Source organism: Phyllobates terribilis, unplaced genomic scaffold (assembly GCF_046119375.1).
Source record: "Phyllobates terribilis strain yellow unplaced genomic scaffold, ASM4611937v1 Scaffold_393__1_contigs__length_1774422, whole genome shotgun sequence".
Classification (NCBI taxonomy): domain Eukaryota; kingdom Metazoa; phylum Chordata; class Amphibia; order Anura; family Dendrobatidae; genus Phyllobates; species Phyllobates terribilis.
This window is the reverse complement of record NW_027363153.1, coordinates 1,314,087-1,326,979: the sequence shown is the minus strand read 5'-3', so window position 1 is coordinate 1,326,979 and position 12,893 is coordinate 1,314,087. Positions and strand designations below refer to the sequence as shown.

The window sequence follows — 12,893 nt, the reverse complement described above, 5'->3', positions numbered from 1 at the left end:
TTTTTAATAAACAGACATATTAGGCAAGCATTTTGGAGCTTTCACCTAAATAACTACAGGTGGTGAGATAAGCTGCACAATATAATTGACCTTTCAGTATATTGTTGCACACACACCATCTATTTAGCAAATGCCCTTGTTATCAACAGCAGCCTTTTAAACTCACCTGAGCTAACAGGTATGTGCGCTGGTTACTCTGCTGCGCTTAAAATTTCTTTTTTGGTTTTCTACAATGCCTTTTCTGAAACGTTGTCTCCTTCTGCTGGAACACTGACTTCTTTCATTTAATGCCTGCAGACTATAAAAGAGAACCCAACCCAAAAAGTTTGGTTGATTAGTCTGTGGCATTCTGTTAAACTGTTGCTTATGGCGGTCTCTGTGAGCTTCTCAGCGACATTCAGCCAGCCAGGTATCCTGCCTGCAGTAGATGGAATGTGGCAATGGAACGCTGGCTGCGCGTGTCATAATAGGCTCTGAGCCTTTATATACCTGTGCACAGCAGCAGCCACCTTCAGTCTGCTGCTGGACAGCCAGCAGCAGCAGCAGCAGGAGAGGTATGTAATCAGGAGCCCTCCTGCTAAGGGTAGACAGCTGCTCGTTCCACCCCACCCCCCGCCTTAATTGGTTCTCCTCCCTTCCAACGGTGTTGAGGCGGGTGGGAACAGCAGGGGGTGAAGGTGCTGTGTTTAAAGAGTTGGAGTTATGCAGATCTAAAACGCGTGGATTGCAGCAGCAGCAAGCCGAAAAGTGCAGGCATGTAAGGGATCTAGAGGTTGACAACATGTCTTCTTAACGGGAGTCCAGGAGCTCATCTCCACAAATGGACTTTTCAGGATCCTTGGGTGGCTCCGTAGTTTGAAACCAATTCTGGTTATCGCTTCTCGGCCTTTTGGCTAAGATCAAGTGTAGTATCTGTTCTTATCAGTTTAATATCTGATACGTCCCCTATCTGGGGACCATATATTAAATGGATTTTTAGAACAGGGAGATGGAAAAAGAGCTTGCTCTGTCCACTCCACGCATTGACCTGGTATTGCAGTATCTCCAGGACCGGTGCACCCCTTCTTTAATGCAGTTTCTAAAATCAGAAAGAATTGAATTCAATGTTTTTTGTTCATTTTGCTTGTTTGTCGGATTTTGGGATGGACTCTTTGGCTTTGCTTTTCTTCTCCTCATTGGATTTTTCATGTTCAAAGTTGCAGAAGCCAGATTACAAGCTCATTTTGGTTCAACTTCAGCAACTGTGCATTGCATTGCCATGTAATGTGATGCAATGCTATCTTTCTAGCTCTCCCTTTTTACTTCCTTTTGGATAAACAGACATATTAGGCAAGCATTTTGGAGCTTTCACCTAAATAACTACAGGTGGTGAGATAAGCTGCACAATATAATTGACCTTTCAGTATATTGTTGCACACACACCATCTATTTAGCAAATGCCCTTGTTATCAACAGCAGCCTTTTAAACTCACCTGAGCTAACAGGTATGTGCGCTGGTTACTCTGCTGCGCTTAAAATTTCTTTTTTGGTTTGCTACAATGCCTTTTCTGAAACGTTGTCTCCTTCTGCTGGAACACTGACTTCTTTCATTTAATGCCTGCAGACTATAAAAGAGAACCCAACCCAAAAAGTTTGGTTGATTAGTCTGTGGCATTCTGTTAAACTGTTGCTTATGGCGGTCTCTGTGAGCTTCTCAGCGACATTCAGCCAGCCAGGTATACTGCCTGCAGTAGATGGAATGTGGCAATGGAACGCTGGCTGCGCGTGTCATAATAGGCTCTGAGCCTTTATATACCTGTGCACAGCAGCAGCCACCTTCAGTCTGCTGCTGGACAGCCAGCAGCAGCAGCAGCAGGAGAGGTATGTAATCAGGAGCCCTCCTGCTAAGGGTAGACAGCTGCTCGTTCCACCCCACCCCCCACCTTAATTGGTTCTCCTCCCTTCCAACGGTGTTGAGGCGGGTGGGAACAGCAGGGGGTGAAGGTGCTGTGTTTAAAGAGGTGGAGTTATGCAGATCTAAAACGCGTGGATTGCAGCAGCAGCAAGCCGAAAAGTGCAGGCATGTAAGGGATCTAGAGGTTGACAACATGTCTTCTTAACGGGAGTCCAGGAGCTCATCTCCACAAATGGACTTTTCAGGATCCTTGGGTGGCTCCGTAGTTTGAAACCAATTCTGGTTATCGCTTCTCGGCCTTTTGGCTAAGATCAAGTGTAGTATCTGTTCTTATCAGTTTAATATCTGATACGTCCCCTATCTGGGGACCATATATTAAATGGATTTTTAGAACAGGGAGATGGAAAAAGAGCTTGCTCTGTCCACTCCACGCATTGACCTGGTATTGCAGTATCTCCAGGACCGGTGCACCCCTTCTTTAATGCAGTTTCTAAAATCAGAAAGAATTGAATTCAATGTTTTTTGTTCATTTTGCTTGTTTGTCGGATTTTGGGATGGACTCTTTGGCTTTGCTTTTCTTCTCCTCATTGGATTTTTCATGTTCAAAGTTGCAGAAGCCAGATTACAAGCTCATTTTGGTTCAACTTCAGCAACTGTGCATTGCATTGCCATGTAATGTGATGCAATGCTATCTTTCTAGCTCTCCCTTTTTACTTCCTTTTGGATAAACAGACATATTAGGCAAGCATTTTGGAGCTTTCACCTAAATAACTACAGGTGGTGAGATAAGCTGCACAATATAATTGACCTTTCAGTATATTGTTGCACACACACCATCTATTTAGCAAATGCCCTTGTTATCAACAGCAGCCTTTTAAACTCACCTGAGCTAACAGGTATGTGCGCTGGTTACTCTGCTGCGCTTAAAATTTCTTTTTTGGTTTGCTACAATGCCTTTTCTGAAACGTTGTCTCCTTCTGCTGGAACACTGACTTCTTTCATTTAATGCCTGCAGACTATAAAAGAGAACCCAACCCAAAAAGTTTGGTTGATTAGTCTGTGGCATTCTGTTAAACTGTTGCTTATGGCGGTCTCTGTGAGCTTCTCAGCGACATTCAGCCAGCCAGGTATCCTGCCTGCAGTAGATGGAATGTGGCAATGGAACGCTGGCTGCGCGTGTCATAATAGGCTCTGAGCCTTTATATACCTGTGCACAGCAGCAGCCACCTTCAGTCTGCTGCTGGACAGCCAGCAGCAGCAGCAGCAGGAGAGGTATGTAATCAGGAGCCCTCCTGCTAAGGGTAGACAGCTGCTCGTTCCACCCCACCCCCCGCCTTAATTGGTTCTCCTCCCTTCCAACGGTGTTGAGGCGGGTGGGAACAGCAGGGGGTGAAGGTGCTGTGTTTAAAGAGGTGGAGTTATGCAGATCTAAAACGCGTGGATTGCAGCAGCAGCAAGCCGAAAAGTGCAGGCATGTAAGGGATCTAGAGGTTGACAACATGTCTTCTTAACGGGAGTCCAGGAGCTCATCTCCACAAATGGACTTTTCAGGATCCTTGGGTGGCTCCGTAGTTTGAAACCAATTCTGGTTATCGCTTCTCGGCCTTTTGGCTAAGATCAAGTGTAGTATCTGTTCTTATCAGTTTAATATCTGATACGTCCCCTATCTGGGGACCATATATTAAATGGATTTTTAGAACAGGGAGATGGAAAAAGAGCTTGCTCTGTCCACTCCACGCATTGACCTGGTATTGCAGTATCTCCAGGACCGGTGCACCCCTTCTTTAATGCAGTTTCTAAAATCAGAAAGAATTGAATTCAATGTTTTTTGTTCATTTTGCTTGTTTGTCGGATTTTGGGATGGACTCTTTGGCTTTGCTTTTCTTCTCCTCATTGGATTTTTCATGTTCAAAGTTGCAGAAGCCAGATTACAAGCTCATTTTGGTTCAACTTCAGCAACTGTGCATTGCATTGCCATGTAATGTGATGCAATGCTATCTTTCTAGCTCTCCCTTTTTACTTCCTTTTGGATAAACAGACATATTAGGCAAGCATTTTGGAGCTTTCACCTAAATAACTACAGGTGGTGAGATAAGCTGCACAATATAATTGACCTTTCAGTATATTGTTGCACACACACCATCTATTTAGCAAATGCCCTTGTTATCAACAGCAGCCTTTTAAACTCACCTGAGCTAACAGGTATGTGCGCTGGTTACTCTGCTGCGCTTAAAATTTCTTTTTTGGTTTGCTACAATGCCTTTTCTGAAACGTTGTCTCCTTCTGCTGGAACACTGACTTCTTTCATTTAATGCCTGCAGACTATAAAAGAGAACCCAACCCAAAAAGTTTGGTTGATTAGTCTGTGGCATTCTGTTAAACTGTTGCTTATGGCGGTCTCTGTGAGCTTCTCAGCGACATTCAGCCAGCCAGGTATCCTGCCTGCAGTAGATGGAATGTGGCAATGGAACGCTGGCTGCGCGTGTCATAATAGGCTCTGAGCCTATGCAGCCAGCAGCAGCAGCAGCAGGAGAGGTATGTAATCAGGAGCCCTCCTGCTAAGGGTAGACAGCTGCTCGTTCCACCCCACCCCCCGCCTTAATTGGTTCTCCTCCCTTCCAACGGTGTTGAGGCGGGTGGGAACAGCAGGGGGTGAAGGTGCTGTGTTTAAAGAGGTGGAGTTATGCAGATCTAAAACGCGTGGATTGCAGCAGCAGCAAGCCGAAAAGTGCAGGCATGTAAGGGATCTAGAGGTTGACAACATGTCTTCTTAACGGGAGTCCAGGAGCTCATCTCCACAAATGGACTTTTCAGGATCCTTGGGTGGCTCCGTAGTTTGAAACCAATTCTGGTTATCGCTTCTCGGCCTTTTGGCTTAGATCTTGTATCTGGTCAGAAGGATCCTATAGTGTCTCCCCCTCGGCCTTGCAGCATCGCCACTTAGGTGGCTTAAGCTGCCTGCTGCTATTGGGGGGGGTCCAGAGGAAACGAGAGGTGATAATGGGCGTCAAGATTCGCTATGCCGGGACCGATGATATTCGGGTCAAAAATGCTTTTCGCATTGATATTGAGGAGTCGAAGAGGAATTTCTTTAACCTGCGGTTCTTGGTGGAAGTCGTCATCTTCAAGATTTTGAATGTTGGTCGTGGAGACATCATTTGCCTACAGGAGTTCCCAAAGAATGGCCGGTACGTTTTAGTCCTTGATCGTATGGCAGCTTGCCAGAATCTTTTCAAGACTCTAAAGGATCAGCAAGCCTTGGATCATCCGGCTCTTGATGGGCTTACATTCACGGTATTGTATACTAAGGGGGAAGTGCCAGTTGTTGTGTTTATGCACAACCCCCTTGTGGATGTGGAGGACATTACTAGATTCCTGAACCTTCATTGCAGCTATGTGTCCTACTCACACAAGGTGAGGAATGAGGTGGGCTTGTGGACTGGCAAACACAAGTTTTTTGTTCGGTTCCAGGAGGACCCCCAGGGACCTGGGGGTATCCACTACCCTCCCCTCAGTTTTGCCATCAGGAGGGATAGAGGGTATATGTTTTTTCCTGGTGCTCCGCGTTTTTGCAGGAAGTGTAAATCCTTTGGACACTACCAAGAGGACTGCACGGTGGAGAAGTTTTGTGGGAAATGCAATAAAGAGGGTCATCTGGCAATGGAGTGTACTAACTCCATGGTTTGTAATGCATGTGGCGAGGAGGGACACGCTTTCAAGGACTGTCCCCATCGTTCCAGGTCATATGCAGAGGCCGTGTCCCCACGTCCTACTACTGCCGCCACTATTGGTGAGGCGATCGAGGCAGTAAGGGACTTCATGGAAGAGATGGAGCAAGCACCCGATCCTGCTGGTGGAAGCGCTGTTGAGATAGAGCCTGCAGATATGTCAATTCTGCTTGATATGAGTGGTGAGGGAGAAGTGAGCGGTTCACTCTCCACAACGCCGGTGTTGGCTTTGGAAAGCTCAGAGGCAATTCATGAAGGTGGTGGTGGCCAGGGTGACTTCACCGGGGCTGTGGTGAGGCCCCCTGATGAGGACTCTGATGTGTCTTCTGCAAAGAAGTTCCGGCCAGATTTTTCACCTGCCAGTATTGGGAGCATCAGCCCCTTAAGTGATAGGAGCTATCCCGAGAGCTACAGTGCCTCTCCTAGGAGGTCTTTTTTGGAGGAGGGGGCCAGCATTCTCTGCTTAACATCAGGAATCGAGTTTCAAGACGAGAAAGGTTGACTCTTCGGTGGGGGGTATGTTCTTTTTTACCGAATATGGTTAAAAAATGGGCTCCAACGTGGGCTGTAGTGTACTGTCAATAAATGTAAGGCTTATAAAATCTAAGCCTAGAAGATTGGCTATACTGGAAGAACTAAAAAATCTTGGAGCAAATATTTACTGTCTGCAAGAGTGCGGAATTGAAGAGTCACCTCCTGAAAAGGACTGGGTATATGGGCATAGTATTTGGTCAGGTTCAATGACAAACAAAAATGATGGTGTGGGGATTTTGTTGGGGAATAGGGATTTAAGTTTTGAAAATTATATGGTGGTGGAGCCAGGTCGTTGTATAATGGCAGTGGTTAAGGGGAGAGGGTGGAGGGTGAAAATTGTTAACGTGTATTGTCCAATTAACAAAGGGGATAGGTTAGCACTATTAGAGAAAATACGTTTATTTTTGCCTGGAAGGATTCCAATATTATTAGTTGGTGATTTCAATTGTGTTTCTGAAGGGGAAATTGATGTCACGGGTAAGGTCCTTAATCAAATTACATCTGATTTTTCTTTTTTAGATGCAGCGGAATTTTTGAGTAAGCCACCACCGGCCACATATAGAGCTGATAGGGGAGGAATAGTGTCCAGGATTGACCGCATGCTGTATACAAATAGAGGTTTGGTGTGTAAATTTTTTAAACAGCATGTTTTTTCTTTCACAGACCATGAATGTTTGTGGGGTATGTTTGAAGGTGATAAAAAAATGGTGCATGGTGTTGGGGTATGGAAGCTAAATGTTAGGTTGTTAGAGGATGTTAGGGTTATGAGAGACTTCGAAAGTAAGTATGAATGGTGGAGGTCTAGGAAAAATAATTTTGTGGATGTGACTGTATGGTGGGATTGGGTGAAAGTGGAAATTAAGAATTTTTTTAGGAGGTGGGGTTATAAAAAAGCAGCAATTGAAAGAGGCAGATTTAAAGATTTAAATATGAGGATTGAGTGGTTACATAAAATGAGTATGAAAGGAATTGATGTTAGTGATCAACTCAGAGGAGCGAGAGATGAGATGAAGCGTGTTTTGGAAAAGCGTGGGAAGGAAATTATTTTTAGGACGAGAGTTGAGCATTTGGATATGGATGAGAAGTGTATGAGGTACTTTTTTAAAAAAATGTGCAGTAAAAAAGATGAGTTGGATGAGGTTGTAAATGATAATGGTATGACTGTGGTTGGAAGGGAAGTGTTGGATGAGGTACATAGTTTCTATAGTAGTTTATTTGAGTCTAAATGGGTGGATGGGGGTTTGAAAGAGCATGTGTTAGGTATGTTGGAGAGTCAGCTTGAATCAGGGGAACGTGAGTGTTTGAGTGAGGATATTGTTTTTGATGAGGTTAAAAAGGCGGTGGATGGTGCGAAAAAGAATAAAACACCTGGGAAAGATGGGTTGCCTGTGGAGTTTTATGTAAAAGCATGGGATGTGATTGGTGTTGATTTTGTGGAGGTATGTCAATATATGTGGATGAATGGTGTACTTTGTAATTCCATGAAAGAAGGAGTAGTTGTTTTACTATATAAGAAGGGTGAGAAAAAGAATTTGCGTAATTGGAGGCCGATTACATTACTCAATGCAGATTATAAAGTCTTTAGCAAAATTCTGGCTAACCGTATGCGTGGGGTGATTGGAAGTGTGGTTGGTGATGATCAAGTGTGCGCGGTGCCAGGTAGGTGTATGACTGATAACCTCTTGTTGTTGAGAGACGTAATTGGAGATTGTATGTTTAGGAAGGGGAAATGTATGGTTTTTTGTGTGGATTTTGAGAAAGCTTTTGATAGAGTGTCGCATGCGTTTATGTTTGAGGTGTTAGTTAGGATGGGTTTTCCTAGTGTTTTTGTGAATGCCATAAGGTGTTTGTATGATGGTGTGGTGAGTGAAGTGTTAGTGAATGGATGTTTGAGTGAGAAGGTGTGCATAAAATCAGGGGTCAGGCAGGGGTGTCCGTTGTCCCCTGTCCTGTTTATAAGTGTGATTGAGCCCCTGTTGTGCATGATTCGGAAAGAGAAAGTGATGAATGGTCTTCTGATCCCAGGGAGTGGTGGAAAGACTGTAAAGGTAATGGGGTATATGGACGATGTTGTTGTGGTGAGTGATAATATGGCTGCTATGAATCGAGCAAGGTTGCTTTTAGATTTCTTTTGTGGTGCATCTGGTTTTAGGGTGAATTGGGGGAAGTGTAGCTTTAAGTGTTTCGGGGATTCGAGTGTTAGGATGGATGGTGTGATATGTGAAGAAGGTGCTATTAAGGTTTTGGGGGTGTGGTTTAACAAAGATCTGAAAGGGAATGAGAGTTGGGATGAATGCGGTAAGAGGATTGAACAGAAGTTAAATTTTTGGAGGTTACGGGACTTGACATTGTCAGGCAAAGTCCTTATTATTAAGTCAGTGATTCTTCCTATGTTACTTTTTGTGTCAGTGGTTTTTCCAGCCCCTTATAGGGGTTTTAGGCGGATTGAGAAGCTAATTTTTACGTTTTATTGGGGAAGTAAGATGGAAAAACTTAAAAGGGAATATTTGTGTAAGTTACGTGAACATGGGGGAATGGATTTCCCAAATTTTGAATTTTGTCTTGGTTTAAATTATATTAAAACGGTGGTTGTTCTGTTAGGTAGGGATAACAAGACGGCTTTTATGATTAAATATATGGCTGGATGGATGTTGTTTGGGTTGAAATGGATGAGAAGGGATGCAAGAGTGCCTGTTTCGTTTAAATGTCCAGTGTGGTATGAGTTTGTTGAAAAATTTGTTGTCAAGCATGATTTGTTGGATGTTCCTATGGGTGATTTCAAAGTGATAAGGAATGTAAGGAGAAGGATGCGTGTTAGAGAGTTTGAATGTAACATTAGGGGCTTGAGATCGAGTGAAGCGTTGTGTGTATGGAGGAACCTGAGTATAAAAGGAATATCGAATAGGCAGCGTGATATCGTATGGATGAGTTTGCATGAGATTTTGCCTGTGAGAGAGGTACAGAAGAGGAGGGATCTGATTAGAACAGAGGTATGTCCGAGGGATGGATGTGGGGCGAGTGAAACTGTTATGCATTTGGTTTGGAATTGTGATTATGCTCAGAGTGTTTGGAAGGGAGTGGGTGGTTTATGCAAGGAACTAGCGGGCGTGAATTTTATAAATTGGAGAGTGGTAATGTTTGGGATGGGTGCAAGTAGCCGGGTGAAAGAGAGATTGTTGTGGTTGATAATGGCATGTGTAATAGAAAGTCTGTGGGACGTTAGGAATTTGTGTTTATTTAAAAGGAAAATAATCTCAGTTAATAATTGTGTTAGGATGGTTTTGTCAAGGTTATACATAGTTTATTTATGGGACAGCCGTGGCGGTGGTGGCTCTGATTCAGAAGGTTTTTGGAAAGTAAAAAAATGGAGGTCACTGGTAAAGTACCAGTAAGTCCTTGTTTAAGTGTTGTGATCTGTCTTTTTTTATGATAATGGTATGTTTTATAGTTTTTTGTCCATTCAAAAGGTATTACAACTGTTTCAGTATAAAGTTATAAATATGAAATAAAGAAAGTACCATTATGATGTAAGACTGGGCAACGTAGTATGAGTTTTTATACTATTGATTGTTGCTTGAAAAATTTTACTGAATGGTATAAAAAAAAAAAAAAAAATCTGTTCTTATCAGTTTAATGTCTGATACGTCCCCTATCTGGGGACCATATATTAAATGGATTTTTAGAACAGGGAGATGGAAAAAGAGCTTGCTCTGTCCACTCCACGCATTGACCTGGTATTGCAGTATCTCCAGGACCGGTGCACCCCTTCTTTAATGCAGTTTCTAAAATCAGAAAGAATTGAATTCAATGTTTTTTGTTCATTTTGCTTGTTTGTCGGATTTTGGGATGGACTCTTTGGCTTTGCTTTTCTTCTCCTCATTGGATTTTTCATGTTCAAAGTTGCAGAAGCCAGATTACAAGCTCATTTTGGTTCAACTTCAGCAACTGTGCATTGCATTGCCATGTAATGTGATGCAATGCTATCTTTCTAGCTCTCCCTTTTTACTTCCTTTTGGATAAACAGACATATTAGGCAAGCATTTTGGAGCTTTCACCTAAATAACTACAGGTGGTGAGATAAGCTGCACAATATAATTGACCTTTCAGTATATTGTTGCACACACACCATCTATTTAGCAAATGCCCTTGTTATCAACAGCAGCCTTTTAAACTCACCTGAGCTAACAGGTATGTGCGCTGGTTACTCTGCTGCGCTTAAAATTTCTTTTTTGGTTTGCTACAATGCCTTTTCTGAAACGTTGTCTCCTTCTGCTGGAACACTGACTTCTTTCATTTAATGCCTGCAGACTATAAAAGAGAACCCAACCCAAAAAGTTTGGTTGATTAGTCTGTGGCATTCTGTTAAACTGTTGCTTATGGCGGTCTCTGTGAGCTTCTCAGCGACATTCAGCCAGCCAGGTATCCTGCCTGCAGTAGATGGAATGTGGCAATGGAACGCTGGCTGCGCGTGTCATAATAGGCTCTGAGCCTTTATATACCTGTGCACAGCAGCAGCCACCTTCAGTCTGCTGCTGGACAGCCAGCAGCAGCAGCAGCAGGAGAGGTATGTAATCAGGAGCCCTCCTGCTAAGGGTAGACAGCTGCTCGTTCCACCCCACCCCCCGCCTTAATTGGTTCTCCTCCCTTCCAACGGTGTTGAGGCGGGTGGGAACAGCAGGGGGTGAAGGTGCTGTGTTTAAAGAGGTGGAGTTATGCAGATCTAAAACGCGTGGATTGCAGCAGCAGCAAGCCGAAAAGTGCAGGCATGTAAGGGATCTAGAGGTTGACAACATGTCTTCTTAACGGGAGTCCAGGAGCTCATCTCCACAAATGGACTTTTCAGGATCCTTGGGTGGCTCCGTAGTTTGAAACCAATTCTGGTTATCGCTTCTCGGCCTTTTGGCTAAGATCAAGTGTAGTATCTTTCGAAAAGGCGGTTTTGGATGTTGGCCGCCCTAGTAGATTGATACATTATGCACACTGGGGTTTAGGCGCTTGTTAGTACGCCAGGTGGCTAATATAGTCATCTGGTGGAAAGCATGGCCCCCCAGGATCGACGCCATTGGGCCGGGGAAGATCGAAAGCCCGAAGTGTGAAGTGCCCCAGGAGTGGTGACCCTGGGGTGCCTTAACTCACTGGGATTGGGAACCCCACTTGAGTTTATGGCACATTTGCACAAGCACTTCAAATTTTCTTTCTTCGCACACACCCTTATTCCGGGCCTTCTGGCCTTAGGATGGGGAATTTTTCAATTCCCGGTCGAAGGTCCGGGCAGTATTATACTGTGAAACCTTCACTATTTATTTAATTTCTTTGTCACTGTGTGTCCACTTATTCACGTGTGTCACGTCCTACTAGGATTTTGTCGGGATGCGGTTCCCTTACGGGTTCCTCTCTTGGCAGGTCTAGGGGGGGAGTGTGTGGCCATCAGGTTCCGCTCCCCCCTGAACCCCCCTGGCTCTCCTCTTTCGGGAGGAGAGCGTTGTTGGCTCCCCTCTTCCGGGAGGGGAGCACAGTCTTTGGCTCCCAGTGCCTTGCTCGGGTGAGAACTCGGGCAGGTGCTGGGGGTAAGATTGGGTCGCCTCTGGCTTCGGCTGGAGGTGGCTTTTTGTCCCTGTTCCTCGCTGTGGCCTTTTGGCTCGGAGGGACGGGGAATGATTTGGGGGACCCTTCTCCTTTTGGAGAGGGTTTCAAGAAGACCAGCATCCTAGTGCACTTTTTTTGTGGCACTTGTCACTTTTTTAAGCGCACTCGGGTTTTGTACACGAATTCGGGCTTTCGAAAAAAAAAAAAAAAAATCTGTTCTTATCAGTTTAATATCTGATACGTCCCCTATCTGGGGACCATATATTAAATGGATTTTTAGAACAGGGAGATGGAAAAAGAGCTTGCTCTGTCCACTCCACGCATTGACCTGGTATTGCAGTATCTCCAGGACCGGTGCACCCCTTCTTTAATGCAGTTTCTAAAATCAGAAAGAATTGAATTCAATGTTTTTTGTTCATTTTGCTTGTTTGTCGGATTTTGGGATGGACTCTTTGGCTTTGCTTTTCTTCTCCTCATTGGATTTTTCATGTTCAAAGTTGCAGAAGCCAGATTACAAGCTCATTTTGGTTCAACTTCAGCAACTGTGCATTGCATTGCCATGTAATGTGATGCAATGCTATCTTTCTAGCTCTCCCTTTTTACTTCCTTTTGGATAAACAGACATATTAGGCAAGCATTTTGGAGCTTTCACCTAAATAACTACAGGTGGTGAGATAAGCTGCACAATATAATTGACCTTTCAGTATATTGTTGCACACACACCATCTATTTAGCAAATGCCCTTGTTATCAACAGCAGCCTTTTAAACTCACCTGAGCTAACAGGTATGTGCGCTGGTTACTCTGCTGTGCTTAAAATTTCCTTTTTGGTTTGCTACAATGCCTTTTCTGAAACGTTGTCTCCTTCTGCTGGAACACTGACTTCTTTCATTTAATGCCTGCAGACTATAAAAGAGAACCCAACCCAAAAAGTTTGGTTGATTAGTCTGTGGCATTCTGTTAAACTGTTGCTTATGGCGGTCTCTGTGAGCTTCTCAGCGACATTCAGCCAGCCAGGTATCCTGCCTGCAGTAGATGGAATGTGGCAATGGAACGCTGGCTGCGCGTGTCATAATAGGCTCTGAGCCTTTATATACCTGTGCACAGCAGCAGCCACCTTCAGTCTGCTGCTGGACAGCCAGCAGCAGCAGC

General features: G+C 44.2%; 5 non-coding genes and 1 pseudogene across 5 annotated transcripts; all 6 read left to right on the top strand.

Moving 5' to 3' along the window:
* The first annotated feature begins 873 nt into the window (after positions 1–873).
* LOC141224857 (U2 spliceosomal RNA) lies at positions 874–1,064 on the top strand. Its single transcript, XR_012292188.1, has one exon. It is a non-coding gene; the product is annotated as a U2 spliceosomal RNA (small nuclear RNA).
* Positions 1,065–2,179: 1,115 nt separating this feature from the next.
* Positions 2,180–2,370, top strand: LOC141224855 (U2 spliceosomal RNA). The gene has a single exon (XR_012292185.1). It is a non-coding gene; the product is annotated as a U2 spliceosomal RNA (small nuclear RNA).
* A 1,115-nt stretch (positions 2,371–3,485) lies between these two features.
* Positions 3,486–3,676, top strand: LOC141224854 (U2 spliceosomal RNA). The gene has a single exon (XR_012292184.1). It is a non-coding gene; the product is annotated as a U2 spliceosomal RNA (small nuclear RNA).
* Positions 3,677–9,733: 6,057 nt separating this feature from the next.
* On the top strand, positions 9,734–9,924 carry LOC141224484 (U2 spliceosomal RNA). The gene has a single exon (XR_012291892.1). It is a non-coding gene; the product is annotated as a U2 spliceosomal RNA (small nuclear RNA).
* A 1,115-nt stretch (positions 9,925–11,039) lies between these two features.
* On the top strand, positions 11,040–11,131 carry LOC141224580 (U2 spliceosomal RNA; annotated as a pseudogene).
* A 794-nt stretch (positions 11,132–11,925) lies between these two features.
* LOC141224494 (U2 spliceosomal RNA) lies at positions 11,926–12,107 on the top strand. Its single transcript, XR_012291901.1, has one exon. It is a non-coding gene; the product is annotated as a U2 spliceosomal RNA (small nuclear RNA).
* Positions 12,108–12,893: the final 786 nt, after the last annotated feature.